The sequence below is a fragment of the Nyctereutes procyonoides genome, unplaced genomic scaffold (genome assembly GCF_905146905.1).
Source record: "Nyctereutes procyonoides isolate TBG_1078 unplaced genomic scaffold, NYPRO_anot_genome, whole genome shotgun sequence".
Classification (NCBI taxonomy): domain Eukaryota; kingdom Metazoa; phylum Chordata; class Mammalia; order Carnivora; family Canidae; genus Nyctereutes; species Nyctereutes procyonoides.
The window spans coordinates 28,762,153-28,771,367 of NW_026575125.1; the positions used below are offsets into that span (position 1 = coordinate 28,762,153).

The following is a 9,215-nucleotide window of genomic DNA, read 5'->3' on the forward strand; positions in this document are numbered from 1 at the left end:
ACACCAACGAAGCAGCAGAAAGAGAAATGAAGGAAACAATCCTCTTTAAAATTGCACCAAAAATATTAAGATACCTAGGAATAAACCTAACCAAAGAGGTCAAAGACCTATACTCTGAAAACTATCAAACACTGATGAAATAAACTGAAGAGAACACAAACAAATGGAAAGATATTCCATGCTTATGGATTGGAAGAACAAATATTGACAAAATGTCCATACTACCCCAAAAATCTATACAATTAACATGAATCCTATCAAAATACCACCAGCATTTTTCATGGCGCCAGAACAAACCACCCCAAAATTTATATGGAGCAACTGGAGACCCTCAATAGCCAAAGCAACCTTAAAAAAGCAAAGCTGGAGTCATCACAACGTTAAGATATAGTACAAAGCTGGAATGAACCAAAAAACGTCTGGTCCTGGCATGAAAATAGATACATAGATCCTTTGATCAGAAAAGAAAATTGAGAAATGACCCACAGCTATATGGTCAACTCATCTTTGACAAAGCAGGAAAAAATATCCAATGGAAAAATGACAGTCTTCTCAACAAATGGTGCTGGGAAAACTAGACAGCCACATGCAAAAGAAGGAAACTAGACCACTTTCTTACACCATACAAAATATAAATTCAAAATGGATGAAAGACTTAAATGGGAGACCTGAAACAATAAAAACCCTAGAGAACACAGGCAGTAACCTCTCTGACATTGGCCATAGCAACTTCTTTCTAGACATGTCTACCGAAGCAAGGGAAGCAAAAGCAAAAATAAGGTATCGGGACTACATCAAAATAGAAAGCTTCTGCGCAGCAAAGGAAGGAATCAACAAAACTGAAAAGCATCCTACAGAATGGGAGGAGATATTTGCCCATGACATATATGATAAAGGGTTAATATCTAGAATCTATAAAGAACTTAAAAAAGTTAACACAAAAAAATAATCCAACTGAAAAACAGGCAGAGGACATGAATAGGCATTTCTCCAAAGATGACCTATTGATGGCTAAGAGATGCATGGAAAATGCTCAACATTACTGATGATAAGGGAAATACAAATCAAAACTACAAGGAGCTATCACCTTATATCTGTCAGAACAGTTATAAGCAACAACACAAGAAACAACAGGTGTTAGAGAGGATGCAGAAAAAGAAAAACCCTCTTACACTGTTGGTGGGAATGCAAACTGGGGCAGCCAGCCTGGAAAACAGTATGGAGGTTCTCCAAAAAGTCAAAAATAAAACTACTTTATGATCCAGTAATTGCGATCTTGAGTATTTATGCAAAGAACACAAAAATAATAGTTCAAAGGGATACATGCACTCAAATGTTTACAACAGCATTATCTACAACAGCCACATTATGGAAACAGCCTAAGTGTCAATCAACCGATGAATGGTTAAAGGTGAGTACACATACACACACACACTGGAATATTGCTTAGCTATAAAAAAGAAGAAATCTTGACATTTGCAAGGACATGGATGGAGCCACAGTACTATGTTAAGCAAAATAATTCCATCAGAGGAAGACAAATACTACACGATTTCACTCACGTGGAATTCAGGACACAAAACAAATGAGGAAAGGGGATAAAAAAGAGAGGCAAACCAAGAAACAGACTCTTAACTACAGTGAACAAACTGATGCTTGTCAGAGGGGAGGTGGGGTGGGGGGATGGGCGAAATAGGTGATGGGGATTAAGGGAGGCACTGGCTGTGATGAAAACCAGGTACTGTATGGAAGTGTTGAATCACTATATTAGTTTCCCTGAAACTGGTATTACACTGTTTGCTTCTGAATTTAAATAAGAGCTTTTTTTTAAAAAAAAAAACTTCCAAGAATAAAATGATGCCTCTTCCTTATAATGTATTTAAATATTTGAACTCAAATGGAGTATATTCTAACTACAGAGTACCTTCAATTAAGTTATTTAAATAATGTACTGAGATGATTATGCTCTAAAGAAATCTGGCAAAATTTAGTTCAATTGGATTTTTTGGAAATTGAAAGCTACATTGCATCTCCTCCCCCAAAAAGGGGAGTATATCAGTATATCACTGCATCATAACAAATTGTACCTTTCTATAAGAAAGAAAAAAACAAAGAAAAGAAAGAAATCAAGATATAAAACTGTGTGTGGGGGGTGCCTGGGTAGCCCAGTCAGTGGCTGTGGTCATGATTCCAGGGTGTTGGGATCAAACCCTACTTTGGACTACCTGCTCAGCCTCTCCCCCTGCTTGAACTCTCTCCTTCCTCCCCACCTTCTCAAATAAGTAGATAAAATATTTTTAAAATATATAAAAGGGAAACTGATATTCTTTTATAATAGTATATCCATCCATGGTTACTGAGGCATATTCACAATGCAAAATATAAGTAAGCACTTGAAAGTTACTGTTTTCCTATATACACATAAAATGAAAAAAAAAATCCACATGATTTATGTGTGCAATAAAATTCTTCACATGTATGCAAAGAGCTAATCTGAAAACTAGATTTTTTAAAAATCAAGTGATAACACAATATTTTTCAGTTAATGTAAAACTGCAAGCTTTTTGCAGATACAATTTTTTAGAGCTTGTAAGTGAAATGTATAGATTTTTTCCACCATTCTTGTGATTTTATTATTATTTTTTTATCAGGAAGAGCTGAATGCATTTGTCTTTTGGTATATGTTATTTTTCTAAGAACACCAATTCTCACTATAAAATATTTTCTCACCTTTTTAAATTTTTTTCTTAGCCAAAGAAATATTAATGATTGCAACTATCTGAAGGTTTTTTGACAGTCACTGAATACTTCTAAATACAAGAGAAAATTTCAAATTCACTATCTTAGAGAATAAATACCAAGAGATTTATATCTTTAGTAATTCTATACAACTCAAAGATTAACAAAGCTATATTTTACAGGGGAGACATTTAGCTGTGTTTTTAAAGATTTATTTATTCATTCATGAGAGACACAGAGAGAGAGGGAAGGGCAGAGGCACAGGCAGAGGGAGAAGCAGGCTCCATGCAGGGAGCCCGACGTGGAACTTGATCCCGGGACCCCAGGATCACGCCCTGGGCCGAAGGTAGGTGCTAAACCGCTAAGCCACCCAGGTGCCCCATTTAGCTCTCTCTAAGCAACCTCCAGTTCTCACCATTTCATCAGCCCAATTTCTGCCTCTTCTGTACCTACTCAAAGCCCCAGCCCAACCAATCAAGCTCCAGTGACTTTCATACAGAGCAGGTGACATTAAATGACAATATTTTGTCCCAAACATAGTTCATCTTACTTTACCTTATAATTCAGGAATCAGGAATCACACACTTCATGAAATGTATTATTAGAAATATTCAGCAATCTTTAAAAGCCACAAGTCCATGGTCACTCTTTACTTCCCTATCACTGAAACACCTAATAAAACATTTCAGAAGAATCCAAAGCCACTGCCAGGGACTGAATGCCATGATGAAGTATTATTGCATATGCCTTCTCTAGCCACTCATTTTATTGAATGATTAAAAGTTTATGTGAACGATATGTCTCACAACCATAAAGAAATGAGAAACTGCATGCTCTTAATTTATGATCTGTTATCATAATGTAGGTAGGATACACACATTTGCAGTAAGACTTCATGCCAAGTGAGAGATACATGGTTTTAAGGTGTCCAAACGGAAGGCCATTTATGGTAAGTCTATTTGCTCAGAGTGATACATTGACCCAGAAAAATCATCCACTGCTTTAAAGATCACTTTAGGATTGTTAATGTGATTTATGCACCCTTTACTTCTAAATCTGAGAGGAAAGTTTGCACTTTCTACATGAAATGACTGTAATTTTGGTTTAATTGTCAAACGAACTGTGTATTGAAAGCTTATGTGACTGAACTTTCTAAGAGTCTTATGAGGACACAAATGGTCTCTAATTCAGAAACCCTGTCCCTCAGACCAGGGCTTCTCAATGTCCATAAAAATCAATGGTGATCTTATCATCTGTCATATTCTGATTCCATAGATTTGGAACAACGCCTAAGATTCTGCACTTCCAATAAACTGGTGATGCCAAGGCTACAAGTCCCTAAACCACACTTCAAGTAGCAAGCAAGGGTTTAATATTACCGTTTTATTAACAAGGTAAGTCCTAAAAATTGGATGAGAAATTAGAGAGCCCATCATGACATCAATCTTAAATCCTGTAGGGCAAGTTAAAAAAAAATGAATTCAATGACAGGAGAGAGCTTCGTATGCTAGAGTGGCTGGAAAACCTTTAGGGGTTAATCATCACCCTGCAGGACTAACTTCAGATTACTTTCTCTCTGCTCACCTGCAACCTACCTTACCTAAAATCTATTATGTAAATTCTACATAAAGCTGGATACAAGTCTCAAGGGAGGGATCTGTAAACTTCCATGGGGATAAAAATGTACATTTATATTAACCTCTAACACTTCAATTATGGATATAGACAACATGCTTTCGTAGTAGTAGCAGTGACTGCAACTTTACCATATCAACCTCATAGATATAATACATAGTATAGGCTACAAAATTATGAGTTATTAAATCTGAGTGGCAAGACAGTTATATAATACCATAAAAACACACATCACTGCATTAGGGCTTAATATTCTACTACTGTATAATTTAATAGTCCTTTGTATTTTATTTTATGCACTTAAATATATTTTTCTTAGAGGAGTCTCCTGAGCTGCAATGGGACTACCAAGGGGATTCACACCACAATCATCTCGACCACAATACGCCTACCTCCTGTTTATCACTTCTATCTCTGATTAGATTATGATTCTCCCAGCAACAATCTGATGCCCCTCCACTCCTCCTCAGGTCAGGCTAGGTTTCTGCCCTTGATTTTCCAATAGAACACTCTGGGTATCTTCATCATTGTGTTTATGACTTTCTTTTGAAAGTTTATGTCCTTGCAAGTATTTCTACCACACTCCAAAAGCATTGGAAGGAAAGGAAACATGACCTCTATGTATCTTTCACATCTGACACATAAAAATTATTTTGTACATTACTGTTGAATACTCTAAGAAAGGAAACAAAATGATGTGTAACTCAAAGTAAGCATAGGAATTAAATATGATGCAGAGGAAGACTTCCAGTAAGAAAGAACATAACCAAACTGGCCTTTGCAACATATAAGGGCTTCAAATCAAAACACTGTATAACTTACACAATGCACAATATTACATTCCCTTTATATCTCAAAAAAGCTGGAAAAAAAAGTATAGAGAAGACTGTTGAGTCAGGCCTGCTTGAGAGATCAATAGTATATTTGTAAAATCAGACAAGTGGAGGCAGGATGGGTCCCACTCAAAATGAGAGGTCTTGTTTGGGTGTTGAGTGCTGTCTTGTCATAAGAGCTCCTTGATCTGATTCCTACCCAGGAACTCAAACACCAAAAGGAGCTCCGTATGAATTCACTTGTCAATCTGCTCTAGGAAGAGCTAGGAATTTTCATTGACGTATTTGGCACCTACAAGGTAGCTATAGTTTTGTACCTTTTCCAGGTACTGTTTAACTTCAAAGTTTTCAGATGTACTGAAAGCACAAATGTTTGCTATGACTCAATTGATTATGATTCATGTGATTGGAAGACCTACAGCATTCTAAATAATTGATAATATATTGATGAACTGAGAAAATCAGCCAAAAACCTACCCAGTGCCAAACTGGTATCTTAAAGCATGGATCCTGAATTCTATAGGGAAAAGCTGCTCTCAGCTACTACTAACTATTCACATACTAGAAAGTATAGCTCAACTCTAAAAAAGTCTTCCATAGCCCTCTTCTATGCTACCATCAGGGATTGTCTGGTTGCAAAAACAGCCATCTAACTACACTTCCTGATTCTTCCCTTGTCCCTTTTCATCTTAACCAAGTTTCCAGGGTTATTCCTGAAAAACCAAGGCTGATCATGTCACTCCTTAAACTCTCCAATGATTTCCCCATTGAATCAAAACAAGTCAAAATCTTTACAATGTCACCCAAAGCCCTAAAGTACCTGGCCCTCTATCACCTCCTCCTGTCATTTCTTCCCCTTGCCTCACTGTACAAGAACAAAGACCTTCTTGTTCCTCCTTGAACCCACCAAGCTTGTTCTTCCAATAGATTCTTCTTTCACTTGCTGTTCCTTCTACATAGAATGCTCTCCCATCTAATCTCTGCACAACTCCTTATTTCACTGCCATCAGGTATTTGCTCACATCGGTATCTGAACAAAACCTTTCTGAAATTGAGCTTCTCTAAAATTTATAGGACCTTATCACCATGGAACCCCTTTGCACCCAACATGCCTTATTTTTCTCTATTAGTACTTATCAGTACTTGAGATACCATCTCTATTTTTTTGGCAAATGTCTGCCTTACTATATATGAATGCAAGCTTCCTAACAACATGGGTTTCTGTTTTTGTTGTTCTTTACTACTGATCTACCAAAGATAGAACAGTGCCAAGTCTTTATATAGTAGACTTTATATTTTTTCACAGAAATGAATGAAGGTGATAAGAAAGCAAGGGTTTTATGTGTGAAGCACTAATATAGACATAAAATATATTAGTGGTTCTGTTTCTCAACAATCCTAACATACTTCCTAAGACAATACATACAAACTAGACCCTTACAGTCCATCCTCCATTCTACTACCAAATTAAATTAAAAAAAAACTTTATTTGAATCATCCAGGGCTCATCACACCAAGTACACTCTTTAATTGCTATCATCTATTTTATCCATTCCCCCACCTCCCCTCTGGTAACCATCAGCTTATTCCCTATAGTTGAGAGTCTGTTTCTTGGTTTGCCTTTTTCCCTTTGCTAGTTTGTCTTGTTCCTTAAATCCCACGAATGAAATCATGTTGTCTTTCTCTGACTTATATTGCTTAACATTATACTCTCTAGCTCCATTCATATTGTTGCAAATGGTAAGATGTCATTTTTAGGGCTAAATAATATTCCAATGTGTACACACACACACATACACATTCTTTATACACTCATCAATTGATGGACACGAGCTATTTCCATACCTCGGCTACTTTAATGCTGCTTTAAACGTAGGGGCCCATGTGTTCCTTTGAATTAGTATTCTTGTATTGTGTGGGTAAATACCTAGTAGTTCAATTCCTGGATCAGAGGGTAGTTCTATTTTTAACGTTCTGAGGAATCCCCATACTGTTTTTCAGAGTGGCTGCACCAGTGTGCATCCCAACCAAAAGTGCAAGGGGGTTTATTTTCCTCCACATTCTTGCCCACACTGTTGTTTATGTTGTTAATTTTAGCCATTCTGAGAGGTATGAGGTGATATGCCATTGTAGGTTTGATTGTATTTCGCTGATGATGAGTGATGATGAGCATATTTTCATGTGTCTGTTGGCCATCTGCATGTAGGTCTTTGAAGAAATATCTGTTCATGTCTTCTATCCATTTTTAATTGGATTATTTGGTCTTGGAGTGTTGAGATGTATAAGCTCTTTATATATCTTGGATACTAACCCTTTATCAGATATCAAAAAGAACTTTAAAGCATTAAAGACCTTTGAAATACCTTTAAGTTTTAATTCCCAAAAATACAGAACAAACATTCCTACTTAATAGACTTAAAGTTTGAATTCTGAAATGTTCAGTGTGGCAAGGTGGACTGAAGAGGAAGAAAACAGTCCTAGAACTTTCTCAACATAGTGATAAATGAGGTCAGCTAGGAAACAATACAAATCATTTCCTTTCTGTACACATTTTTATATAGTTTTCATGTGGTACATTTTAAGACGGCACATGCCAATAACTATCATATGCAGAGAGCAATCCTTTTATAATCCTTTACATCTATATATTCCCCAGGATATCAACGTTAAAGTGTTTACCACCTTGAGCTCAATCAAGGTATGGTATCATTTCAACGTGAATCCTGTATTGTCCCATGAGGTCATGGCATAACTGATTTTATGGAGAACAGGTAGTTCTCCTAACTGAATTAGTTGCTCTGCTGTCTTCCACACTGCGAACAGTATCCACAGTTATTCCTGTGTCCTGTAATAACCAGTGACCCTCTGCTTCCAGAGGCCTTCTGGGAAAGAAAGTGGAAAAGGCATATAGGGATATGTGTGGTATCGAATTTTCATCATCCAGTCAAATAAGAACTGTGAACTGCAAGATTTAAAATCTTCTCAGAACACTTCCACTTGGACATCGGAGAGCAGCAACTACTTGTTCGGCTGTTTCAAGAGGCTCTTCAGGTAAATCAAGAACCACCTCCTGTGGGGCACCTGAGTGGCTCAGTGGTTGAGCATCTGTCTTTGGCTCAGGTCATGATCCCGGGGTCTTGGGATCTAGACCCGCATCAGGAGAGCCTGCTTCTCCCTCTGCCTATGTCTAGATGTCTATGCCTCTCTCTGTGTGTGTCTTATGAATAAATAAAGTCTTAAAAAAAATCCTCCTTCTGCATGGGCTACTCAGCAGATGGTGAAATTTTGGTTAAAGGCTTAGGCAAGTTTCCGCTCTTTGCTACTTCTCTTTGCTGCTGCTCTGCATGATGCATTAAAAGATGTCTGACTCTCATTTTCAAGCAGTAAATCTTCATCAGCCCCAAGTTCACGACCACTGCTTAAACTTCCAGGTCTCACCTATCACCTGATAAACGTGCTCTTAGAGTTTTCTTCATGTCATTTCCTGGTGAGGTTTTAGAACATTTTCTATGTATCTGCTGGCCTTTTCACCCTGTGCCTATTTTTTTTTGGTCTGTTCTCATTCTTTTCTTCTTCTTTCAGATATACTTGGGATGATTTAAATGAATTAAGCCACGAGGTAGTCAGAGAAATAACTGAAGGAAGAGTAAGCAGTAAGGAAATCTGGCCACACAGCAAAATTAGGTCTTTAACTCCTAGATTAGGCATCCCATGCCAGACAAAGAGGGAGAGAGCAGAGAGGAGGAAATGGCAAGGACCCCCAAGAGAAGCCATGGCTGCAAGAGCCCCACCCCCTTCCCAAATTAACCTTTCTAAAAAGTTATTATTATACAAACCCCTTGGGGAGAAAGAAAACTCAGTGGCTTCCTCAGAATTTCAGGGTAAAGTGCTTAGCAAACACAATTATTCACTGTCCTGCCCCTGTTCTGCCTCTAACTCTCCCTTACGCATTTCACACCCACAGAGGTATTGCTCCAGATGTATATTTGTAGCTCTGTGAGTAAAGAC

At 37.5% G+C, this 9,215-nt stretch overlaps 1 pseudogene; it reads right to left on the bottom strand.

Moving 5' to 3' along the window:
- Positions 1 to 7,965: 7,965 nt before the first annotated feature.
- Positions 7,966 to 8,981, bottom strand: LOC129517861 (UBX domain-containing protein 8-like; annotated as a pseudogene).
- Positions 8,982 to 9,215: the final 234 nt, after the last annotated feature.